We start from the raw sequence: 9,890 nt of genomic DNA on the forward strand, positions 1-9,890 counted from the left end.
CAGGCACTTACAGTGCTTTCATAATTGTGGGGACAAAGGTTTTGATCGCTCGCCCGAACAGGGACTTGAACATTGGATCCTCAGATTAAAAGTCTGACGCTCTACCGACTGAGCTATCCGGGCTCTGCTCAAGGTCCTCTGGTAGACGACCGAGGGTCAATTTCCTTGCCAACTTGGCGTCAATGGGACTCGCACCGGCAGTACGTTTTGAACATTTTGCTCGTGATGAGGACTTCATCGCTGTGAATTCAGTTCTGAAAAACAAAGGATGGGGAGCCATCCTCAAGACCTCGTGGCGCAACGGTAGCGCGTCTGACTCCAGATCAGAAGGTTGCGTGTTCAAATCACGTCGGGGTCAAGCGTTTGGCTCATGTGGGTTTGGCTCCCCTTCCTGTGCCCTTGCCTTTCTCTCTTTTTACTATCAACTCCAGCTCTTGAGGACTTCTGCCCGTGTTCATCATACAGCTCAGAACTCTTCTTCAGCTGAGCCTTTTATTTCGTTCACAGATCAGCAAGAGGATGATGTATATTTCTGTCAAGTAAACAGTGACATGCACTGCATGTTTCACACTTGCTTTCTCAAGATGGAGCACATAAGCCTGTCAACAACTGTAACGCATTTCAACTCACGTCTTGTTGGTCATGTGCCTAGAAAGACGCTCCTCGCAAGGAAACTTTTGCAGCGCACTTTTCGTCATGTTGTCAGAACTTAAACAAACACACAGCCGACAGGCACTTACAGTGCTTTCATAATTGTGGGGACAAAGGTTTTGATCGCTCGCCCGAACAGGGACTTGAACCCTGGACCCTCAGATTAAAAGTCTGATGCTCTACCGACTGAGCTATCCGGGCTCTGCTCAAGGTCCTCTGGTAGACGACCGAGTGTCAATTTCCTTGCCAACTTGGCGTCAACGGGACTCGCACCGGCAGTACGTTCTGAACATTTTGCTCGTGATGAGGACTTCGTCGCTGTGAATTCAGTTCTGAAAACCAAAGGATGGGGAGCCATTCTCAAGACCTCGTGGCGCAACGGTAGCGCGTCTGACTCCAGATCAGAAGGTTGCGTGTTCAAATCACGTCGGGGTCAAGCGTTTGGCTCATGTGGGTTTGGCTCCCCTTCCTGTGGCCTTGCCTTTCTCTCTTTTTACTATCAACTCCAGCTCTTGAGGACTTCTGCCCGTGTTCATCATACAGCTCAGAACTCTTCTTCAGCTGAGCCTTTTATTTCGTTCACAGATCAGCAAGAGGATGATGTATATTTCTGTCAAGTAAACAGTGACATGCACTGCATGTTTCACACTTGCTTTCTCAAGATGGAGCACATAAGCCTGGCAACAACTGTAACGCATTTCAACTCACGTCTTGTTGGTCATGTGCCTAGAAAGACGCTCCTCGCAAGGAAACTTTTGCAGCGCACTTTTCGTCATGTTGTCAGAAGTTAAACAAACACACAGCCGACAGGCACTTACAGTGCTTTCATAATTGTGGGGACAAAGGTTTTGATCGCTCGCCCGAACAGGGACTTGAACCATGGACCCTCAGATTAAAAGTCTGATGCTCTACCGACTGAGCTATCCGGGCTCTGCTCGAGGTCCTCTGGTAGACGACCGAGTGTCAATTTCTTTGCCAACTTGGCGTCAACGGGACTCGCACCGGCAGTACGTTCTGAACATTTTGCTCGTGATGAGGACTTCGTCGCTGTGAATTCAGTTCTGAAAACCAAAGGATGGGGAGCCATTCTCAAGACCTCGTGGCGCAACGGTAGCGCGTCTGACTCCAGATCAGAAGGTTGCGTGTTCAAATCACGTCGGGGTCAAGCGTTTGGCTCATGTGGGTTTGGCTCCCCTTCCTGTGGCCTTGCCTTTCTCTCTTTTTACTATCAACTCCAGCTCTTGAGGACTTCTGCCCGTGTTCATCATACAGCTCAGAACTCTTCTTCAGCTGAGCCTTTTATTTCGTTCACAGATCAGCAAGAGGATGATGTATATTTCTGTCAAGTAAACAGTGACATGCACTGCATGTTTCACACTTGCTTTCTCAAGATGGAGCACATAAGCCTGGCAACAACTGTAACGCATTTCAACTCACGTCTTGTTGGTCATGTGCCTAGAAAGACGCTCCTCGCAAGGAAACTTTTGCAGCGCACTTTTCGTCATGTTGTCAGAAGTTAAACAAGCACACAGCAGACAGGCACTTACAGTGCTTTCATAATTGTGGGGACAAAGGTTTTGATCGCTCGCCCGAACAGGGACTTGAACCCTGGACCCTCAGATTAAAAGTCTGATGCTCTACCGACTGAGCTATCCGGGCTCTGCTCAAGGTCCCCTGGTAGACGACCGAGTGTCAATTTCCTTGCCAACTTGGCGTCAACGGGACTCGCACCGGCAGTACGTTCTGAACATTTTGCTCGTGATGAGGATTTCGTCGCTGTGAATTCAGTTCTGAAAACCAAAGGATGGGGAGCTATCCTCAAGACTTCGTGGCGCAACGGTAGCGCGTCTGACTCCAGATCAGAAGGTTGCGTGTTCAAATCACGTCGGGGTCAAGCGTTTGGCTCATGTGGGTTTGGCTCCCCTTCCTGTGGCCTTGCCTTTCTCTCTTTTTACTATCAACTCCAGCTCTTGAGGACTTCTGCCCGTGTTCATCATACAGCTCAGAACTCTTCTTCAGCTGAGCCTTTTATTTCGTTCACAGATCAGCAAGAGGATGATGTATATTTCTGTCAAGTAAACAGTGACATGCACTGCATGTTTCACACTTGCTTTCTCAAGATGGAGCACGTAAGCCTGGCAACAACTGTAACGCATTTCAACTCACGTCTTGTTGGTCATGTGCCTAGAAAGACGCTCCTCGCAAGGAAACTTTTGCAGCGCACTTTTCGTCATGTTGTCAGAAGTTAAACAAACACACAGCCGACAGGCACTTACAGTGCTTTCATAATTGTGGGGACAAAGGTTTTGATCGCTCGCCCGAACAGGGACTTGAACATTGGATCCTCAGATTAAAAGTCTGATGCTCTACCGACTGAGCTATCCGGGCTCTGCTCAAGGTCCCCTGGTAGACGACCGAGTGTCAATTTCCTTGCCAACTTGGCGTCAACGGGACTCGCACCGGCAGTACGTTCTGAACATTTTGCTCGTGATGAGGATTTCGTCGCTGTGAATTCAGTTCTGAAAACCAAAGGATGGGGAGCTATCCTCAAGACTTCGTGGCGCAACGGTAGCGCGTCTGACTCCAGATCAGAAGGTTGCGTGTTCAAATCACGTCGGGGTCAAGCGTTTGGCTCATGTGGGTTTGGCTCCCCTTCCTGTGGCCTTGCCTTTCTCTCTTTTTACTATCAACTCCAGCTCTTGAGGACTTCTGCCCGTGTTCATCATACAGCTCAGAACTCTTCTTCAGCTGAGCCTTTTATTTCGTTCACAGATCAGCAAGAGGATGATGTATATTTCTGTCAAGTAAACAGTGACATGCACTGCATGTTTCACACTTGCTTTCTCAAGATGGAGCACGTAAGCCTGGCAACAACTGTAACGCATTTCAACTCACGTCTTGTTGGTCATGTGCCTAGAAAGACGCTCCTCGCAAGGAAACTTTTGCAGCGCACTTTTCGTCATGTTGTCAGAAGTTAAACAAACACACAGCCGACAGGCACTTACAGTGCTTTCATAATTGTGGGGACAAAGGTTTTGATCGCTCGCCCGAACAGGGACTTGAACATTGGATCCTCAGATTAAAAGTCTGACGCTCTACCGACTGAGCTATCCGGGCTCTGCTCAAGGTCCTCTGGTAGACGACCGAGGGTCAATTTCCTTGCCAACTTGGCGTCAATGGGACTCGCACCGGCAGTACGTTTTGAACATTTTGCTCGTGATGAGGACTTCATCGCTGTGAATTCAGTTCTGAAAAACAAAGGATGGGGAGCCATCCTCAAGACCTCGTGGCGCAACGGTAGCGCGTCTGACTCCAGATCAGAAGGTTGCGTGTTCAAATCACGTCGGGGTCAAGCGTTTGGCTCATGTGGGTTTGGCTCCCCTTCCTGTGCCCTTGCCTTTCTCTCTTTTTACTATCAACTCCAGCTCTTGAGGACTTCTGCCCGTGTTCATCATACAGCTCAGAACTCTTCTTCAGCTGAGCCTTTTATTTCGTTCACAGATCAGCAAGAGGATGATGTATATTTCTGTCAAGTAAACAGTGACATGCACTGCATGTTTCACACTTGCTTTCTCAAGATGGAGCACATAAGCCTGTCAACAACTGTAACGCATTTCAACTCACGTCTTGTTGGTCATGTGCCTAGAAAGACGCTCCTCGCAAGGAAACTTTTGCAGCGCACTTTTCGTCATGTTGTCAGAACTTAAACAAACACACAGCCGACAGGCACTTACAGTGCTTTCATAATTGTGGGGACAAAGGTTTTGATCGCTCGCCCGAACAGGGACTTGAACCCTGGACCCTCAGATTAAAAGTCTGATGCTCTACCGACTGAGCTATCCGGGCTCTGCTCAAGGTCCCCTGGTAGACGACCGAGTGTCAATTTCCTTGCCAACTTGGCGTCAACGGGACTCGCACCGGCAGTACGTTCTGAACATTTTGCTCGTGATGAGGATTTCGTCGCTGTGAATTCAGTTCTGAAAACCAAAGGATGGGGAGCTATCCTCAAGACTTCGTGGCGCAACGGTAGCGCGTCTGACTCCAGATCAGAAGGTTGCGTGTTCAAATCACGTCGGGGTCAAGCGTTTGGCTCATGTGGGTTTGGCTCCCCTTCCTGTGGCCTTGCCTTTCTCTCTTTTTACTATCAACTCCAGCTCTTGAGGACTTCTGCCCGTGTTCATCATACAGCTCAGAACTCTTCTTCAGCTGAGCCTTTTATTTCGTTCACAGATCAGCAAGAGGATGATGTATATTTCTGTCAAGTAAACAGTGACATGCACTGCATGTTTCACACTTGCTTTCTCAAGATGGAGCACGTAAGCCTGGCAACAACTGTAACGCATTTCAACTCACGTCTTGTTGGTCATGTGCCTAGAAAGACGCTCCTCGCAAGGAAACTTTTGCAGCGCACTTTTCGTCATGTTGTCAGAAGTTAAACAAACACACAGCCGACAGGCACTTACAGTGCTTTCATAATTGTGGGGACAAAGGTTTTGATCGCTCGCCCGAACAGGGACTTGAACATTGGATCCTCAGATTAAAAGTCTGACGCTCTACCGACTGAGCTATCCGGGCTCTGCTCAAGGTCCTCTGGTAGACGACCGAGGGTCAATTTCCTTGCCAACTTGGCGTCAATGGGACTCGCACCGGCAGTACGTTTTGAACATTTTGCTCGTGATGAGGACTTCATCGCTGTGAATTCAGTTCTGAAAAACAAAGGATGGGGAGCCATCCTCAAGACCTCGTGGCGCAACGGTAGCGCGTCTGACTCCAGATCAGAAGGTTGCGTGTTCAAATCACGTCGGGGTCAAGCGTTTGGCTCATGTGGGTTTGGCTCCCCTTCCTGTGCCCTTGCCTTTCTCTCTTTTTACTATCAACTCCAGCTCTTGAGGACTTCTGCCCGTGTTCATCATACAGCTCAGAACTCTTCTTCAGCTGAGCCTTTTATTTCGTTCACAGATCAGCAAGAGGATGATGTATATTTCTGTCAAGTAAACAGTGACATGCACTGCATGTTTCACACTTGCTTTCTCAAGATGGAGCACATAAGCCTGTCAACAACTGTAACGCATTTCAACTCACGTCTTGTTGGTCATGTGCCTAGAAAGACGCTCCTCGCAAGGAAACTTTTGCAGCGCACTTTTCGTCATGTTGTCAGAACTTAAACAAACACACAGCCGACAGGCACTTACAGTGCTTTCATAATTGTGGGGACAAAGGTTTTGATCGCTCGCCCGAACAGGGACTTGAACCCTGGACCCTCAGATTAAAAGTCTGATGCTCTACCGACTGAGCTATCCGGGCTCTGCTCAAGGTCCTCTGGTAGACGACCGAGTGTCAATTTCCTTGCCAACTTGGCGTCAACGGGACTCGCACCGGCAGTACGTTCTGAACATTTTGCTCGTGATGAGGACTTCGTCGCTGTGAATTCAGTTCTGAAAACCAAAGGATGGGGAGCCATTCTCAAGACCTCGTGGCGCAACGGTAGCGCGTCTGACTCCAGATCAGAAGGTTGCGTGTTCAAATCACGTCGGGGTCAAGCGTTTGGCTCATGTGGGTTTGGCTCCCCTTCCTGTGGCCTTGCCTTTCTCTCTTTTTACTATCAACTCCAGCTCTTGAGGACTTCTGCCCGTGTTCATCATACAGCTCAGAACTCTTCTTCAGCTGAGCCTTTTATTTCGTTCACAGATCAGCAAGAGGATGATGTATATTTCTGTCAAGTAAACAGTGACATGCACTGCATGTTTCACACTTGCTTTCTCAAGATGGAGCACATAAGCCTGGCAACAACTGTAACGCATTTCAACTCACGTCTTGTTGGTCATGTGCCTAGAAAGACGCTCCTCGCAAGGAAACTTTTGCAGCGCACTTTTCGTCATGTTGTCAGAAGTTAAACAAACACACAGCCGACAGGCACTTACAGTGCTTTCATAATTGTGGGGACAAAGGTTTTGATCGCTCGCCCGAACAGGGACTTGAACCATGGACCCTCAGATTAAAAGTCTGATGCTCTACCGACTGAGCTATCCGGGCTCTGCTCGAGGTCCTCTGGTAGACGACCGAGTGTCAATTTCTTTGCCAACTTGGCGTCAACGGGACTCGCACCGGCAGTACGTTCTGAACATTTTGCTCGTGATGAGGACTTCGTCGCTGTGAATTCAGTTCTGAAAACCAAAGGATGGGGAGCCATTCTCAAGACCTCGTGGCGCAACGGTAGCGCGTCTGACTCCAGATCAGAAGGTTGCGTGTTCAAATCACGTCGGGGTCAAGCGTTTGGCTCATGTGGGTTTGGCTCCCCTTCCTGTGGCCTTGCCTTTCTCTCTTTTTACTATCAACTCCAGCTCTTGAGGACTTCTGCCCGTGTTCATCATACAGCTCAGAACTCTTCTTCAGCTGAGCCTTTTATTTCGTTCACAGATCAGCAAGAGGATGATGTATATTTCTGTCAAGTAAACAGTGACATGCACTGCATGTTTCACACTTGCTTTCTCAAGATGGAGCACATAAGCCTGGCAACAACTGTAACGCATTTCAACTCACGTCTTGTTGGTCATGTGCCTAGAAAGACGCTCCTCGCAAGGAAACTTTTGCAGCGCACTTTTCGTCATGTTGTCAGAAGTTAAACAAGCACACAGCAGACAGGCACTTACAGTGCTTTCATAATTGTGGGGACAAAGGTTTTGATCGCTCGCCCGAACAGGGACTTGAACCCTGGACCCTCAGATTAAAAGTCTGATGCTCTACCGACTGAGCTATCCGGGCTCTGCTCAAGGTCCCCTGGTAGACGACCGAGTGTCAATTTCCTTGCCAACTTGGCGTCAACGGGACTCGCACCGGCAGTACGTTCTGAACATTTTGCTCGTGATGAGGATTTCGTCGCTGTGAATTCAGTTCTGAAAACCAAAGGATGGGGAGCTATCCTCAAGACTTCGTGGCGCAACGGTAGCGCGTCTGACTCCAGATCAGAAGGTTGCGTGTTCAAATCACGTCGGGGTCAAGCGTTTGGCTCATGTGGGTTTGGCTCCCCTTCCTGTGGCCTTGCCTTTCTCTCTTTTTACTATCAACTCCAGCTCTTGAGGACTTCTGCCCGTGTTCATCATACAGCTCAGAACTCTTCTTCAGCTGAGCCTTTTATTTCGTTCACAGATCAGCAAGAGGATGATGTATATTTCTGTCAAGTAAACAGTGACATGCACTGCATGTTTCACACTTGCTTTCTCAAGATGGAGCACGTAAGCCTGGCAACAACTGTAACGCATTTCAACTCACGTCTTGTTGGTCATGTGCCTAGAAAGACGCTCCTCGCAAGGAAACTTTTGCAGCGCACTTTTCGTCATGTTGTCAGAAGTTAAACAAACACACAGCCGACAGGCACTTACAGTGCTTTCATAATTGTGGGGACAAAGGTTTTGATCGCTCGCCCGAACAGGGACTTGAACATTGGATCCTCAGATTAAAAGTCTGACGCTCTACCGACTGAGCTATCCGGGCTCTGCTCAAGGTCCTCTGGTAGACGACCGAGGGTCAATTTCCTTGCCAACTTGGCGTCAATGGGACTCGCACCGGCAGTACGTTTTGAACATTTTGCTCGTGATGAGGACTTCATCGCTGTGAATTCAGTTCTGAAAAACAAAGGATGGGGAGCCATCCTCAAGACCTCGTGGCGCAACGGTAGCGCGTCTGACTCCAGATCAGAAGGTTGCGTGTTCAAATCACGTCGGGGTCAAGCGTTTGGCTCATGTGGGTTTGGCTCCCCTTCCTGTGCCCTTGCCTTTCTCTCTTTTTACTATCAACTCCAGCTCTTGAGGACTTCTGCCCGTGTTCATCATACAGCTCAGAACTCTTCTTCAGCTGAGCCTTTTATTTCGTTCACAGATCAGCAAGAGGATGATGTATATTTCTGTCAAGTAAACAGTGACATGCACTGCATGTTTCACACTTGCTTTCTCAAGATGGAGCACATAAGCCTGTCAACAACTGTAACGCATTTCAACTCACGTCTTGTTGGTCATGTGCCTAGAAAGACGCTCCTCGCAAGGAAACTTTTGCAGCGCACTTTTCGTCATGTTGTCAGAACTTAAACAAACACACAGCCGACAGGCACTTACAGTGCTTTCATAATTGTGGGGACAAAGGTTTTGATCGCTCGCCCGAACAGGGACTTGAACCCTGGACCCTCAGATTAAAAGTCTGATGCTCTACCGACTGAGCTATCCGGGCTCTGCTCAAGGTCCTCTGGTAGACGACCGAGTGTCAATTTCCTTGCCAACTTGGCGTCAACGGGACTCGCACCGGCAGTACGTTCTGAACATTTTGCTCGTGATGAGGACTTCGTCGCTGTGAATTCAGTTCTGAAAACCAAAGGATGGGGAGCCATTCTCAAGACCTCGTGGCGCAACGGTAGCGCGTCTGACTCCAGATCAGAAGGTTGCGTGTTCAAATCACGTCGGGGTCAAGCGTTTGGCTCATGTGGGTTTGGCTCCCCTTCCTGTGGCCTTGCCTTTCTCTCTTTTTACTATCAACTCCAGCTCTTGAGGACTTCTGCCCGTGTTCATCATACAGCTCAGAACTCTTCTTCAGCTGAGCCTTTTATTTCGTTCACAGATCAGCAAGAGGATGATGTATATTTCTGTCAAGTAAACAGTGACATGCACTGCATGTTTCACACTTGCTTTCTCAAGATGGAGCACATAAGCCTGGCAACAACTGTAACGCATTTCAACTCACGTCTTGTTGGTCATGTGCCTAGAAAGACGCTCCTCGCAAGGAAACTTTTGCAGCGCACTTTTCGTCATGTTGTCAGAAGTTAAACAAACACACAGCCGACAGGCACTTACAGTGCTTTCATAATTGTGGGGACAAAGGTTTTGATCGCTCGCCCGAACAGGGACTTGAACCATGGACCCTCAGATTAAAAGTCTGATGCTCTACCGACTGAGCTATCCGGGCTCTGCTCGAGGTCCTCTGGTAGACGACCGAGTGTCAATTTCTTTGCCAACTTGGCGTCAACGGGACTCGCACCGGCAGTACGTTCTGAACATTTTGCTCGTGATGAGGACTTCGTCGCTGTGAATTCAGTTCTGAAAACCAAAGGATGGGGAGCCATCCTCAAGACCTCGTGGCGCAACGGTAGCGTGTCTGACTCCAGATCAGAAGGTTGCGTGTTCAAATCACGTCAGGGTCAAGCGTGTGGCTCATGTCGGTTTGGCTCCCCTTCCTGTGGCCTTGCCTTTCTCTCT

The 9,890-nt window shown here is 48.9% G+C and overlaps 19 non-coding genes across 19 annotated transcripts; 13 read left to right on the plus strand and 6 right to left on the minus strand.

Moving 5' to 3' along the window:
- Nucleotides 1–286: 286 nt before the first annotated feature.
- On the plus strand, nt 287–358 carry trnaw-cca (transfer RNA tryptophan (anticodon CCA)). The gene has a single exon. It is a non-coding gene; the product is annotated as a tRNA-Trp (tRNA).
- A 421-nt stretch (nt 359–779) lies between these two features.
- On the minus strand, nt 780–852 carry trnak-uuu (transfer RNA lysine (anticodon UUU)). Its single transcript has one exon. It is a non-coding gene; the product is annotated as a tRNA-Lys (tRNA).
- A 163-nt stretch (nt 853–1,015) lies between these two features.
- Nucleotides 1,016–1,087, plus strand: trnaw-cca (transfer RNA tryptophan (anticodon CCA)). Its single transcript has one exon. It is a non-coding gene; the product is annotated as a tRNA-Trp (tRNA).
- A 657-nt stretch (nt 1,088–1,744) lies between these two features.
- trnaw-cca (transfer RNA tryptophan (anticodon CCA)) lies at nt 1,745–1,816 on the plus strand. Its single transcript has one exon. It is a non-coding gene; the product is annotated as a tRNA-Trp (tRNA).
- A 421-nt stretch (nt 1,817–2,237) lies between these two features.
- trnak-uuu (transfer RNA lysine (anticodon UUU)) lies at nt 2,238–2,310 on the minus strand. The gene has a single exon. It is a non-coding gene; the product is annotated as a tRNA-Lys (tRNA).
- A 163-nt stretch (nt 2,311–2,473) lies between these two features.
- On the plus strand, nt 2,474–2,545 carry trnaw-cca (transfer RNA tryptophan (anticodon CCA)). Its single transcript has one exon. It is a non-coding gene; the product is annotated as a tRNA-Trp (tRNA).
- Nucleotides 2,546–3,202: 657 nt separating this feature from the next.
- On the plus strand, nt 3,203–3,274 carry trnaw-cca (transfer RNA tryptophan (anticodon CCA)). Its single transcript has one exon. It is a non-coding gene; the product is annotated as a tRNA-Trp (tRNA).
- Nucleotides 3,275–3,931: 657 nt separating this feature from the next.
- On the plus strand, nt 3,932–4,003 carry trnaw-cca (transfer RNA tryptophan (anticodon CCA)). Its single transcript has one exon. It is a non-coding gene; the product is annotated as a tRNA-Trp (tRNA).
- A 421-nt stretch (nt 4,004–4,424) lies between these two features.
- trnak-uuu (transfer RNA lysine (anticodon UUU)) lies at nt 4,425–4,497 on the minus strand. Its single transcript has one exon. It is a non-coding gene; the product is annotated as a tRNA-Lys (tRNA).
- Nucleotides 4,498–4,660: 163 nt separating this feature from the next.
- On the plus strand, nt 4,661–4,732 carry trnaw-cca (transfer RNA tryptophan (anticodon CCA)). The gene has a single exon. It is a non-coding gene; the product is annotated as a tRNA-Trp (tRNA).
- Nucleotides 4,733–5,389: 657 nt separating this feature from the next.
- trnaw-cca (transfer RNA tryptophan (anticodon CCA)) lies at nt 5,390–5,461 on the plus strand. Its single transcript has one exon. It is a non-coding gene; the product is annotated as a tRNA-Trp (tRNA).
- A 421-nt stretch (nt 5,462–5,882) lies between these two features.
- trnak-uuu (transfer RNA lysine (anticodon UUU)) lies at nt 5,883–5,955 on the minus strand. The gene has a single exon. It is a non-coding gene; the product is annotated as a tRNA-Lys (tRNA).
- A 163-nt stretch (nt 5,956–6,118) lies between these two features.
- On the plus strand, nt 6,119–6,190 carry trnaw-cca (transfer RNA tryptophan (anticodon CCA)). Its single transcript has one exon. It is a non-coding gene; the product is annotated as a tRNA-Trp (tRNA).
- A 657-nt stretch (nt 6,191–6,847) lies between these two features.
- On the plus strand, nt 6,848–6,919 carry trnaw-cca (transfer RNA tryptophan (anticodon CCA)). Its single transcript has one exon. It is a non-coding gene; the product is annotated as a tRNA-Trp (tRNA).
- Nucleotides 6,920–7,340: 421 nt separating this feature from the next.
- trnak-uuu (transfer RNA lysine (anticodon UUU)) lies at nt 7,341–7,413 on the minus strand. Its single transcript has one exon. It is a non-coding gene; the product is annotated as a tRNA-Lys (tRNA).
- Nucleotides 7,414–7,576: 163 nt separating this feature from the next.
- On the plus strand, nt 7,577–7,648 carry trnaw-cca (transfer RNA tryptophan (anticodon CCA)). Its single transcript has one exon. It is a non-coding gene; the product is annotated as a tRNA-Trp (tRNA).
- Nucleotides 7,649–8,305: 657 nt separating this feature from the next.
- trnaw-cca (transfer RNA tryptophan (anticodon CCA)) lies at nt 8,306–8,377 on the plus strand. Its single transcript has one exon. It is a non-coding gene; the product is annotated as a tRNA-Trp (tRNA).
- A 421-nt stretch (nt 8,378–8,798) lies between these two features.
- Nucleotides 8,799–8,871, minus strand: trnak-uuu (transfer RNA lysine (anticodon UUU)). The gene has a single exon. It is a non-coding gene; the product is annotated as a tRNA-Lys (tRNA).
- A 163-nt stretch (nt 8,872–9,034) lies between these two features.
- Nucleotides 9,035–9,106, plus strand: trnaw-cca (transfer RNA tryptophan (anticodon CCA)). Its single transcript has one exon. It is a non-coding gene; the product is annotated as a tRNA-Trp (tRNA).
- The last annotated feature ends 784 nt before the right edge of the window (nt 9,107–9,890 follow it).

The sequence above is a fragment of the Hoplias malabaricus genome, chromosome 14, assembly GCF_029633855.1.
Source record: "Hoplias malabaricus isolate fHopMal1 chromosome 14, fHopMal1.hap1, whole genome shotgun sequence".
In the NCBI taxonomy this organism is placed as follows: Eukaryota; Metazoa; Chordata; class Actinopteri; order Characiformes; family Erythrinidae; genus Hoplias; species Hoplias malabaricus.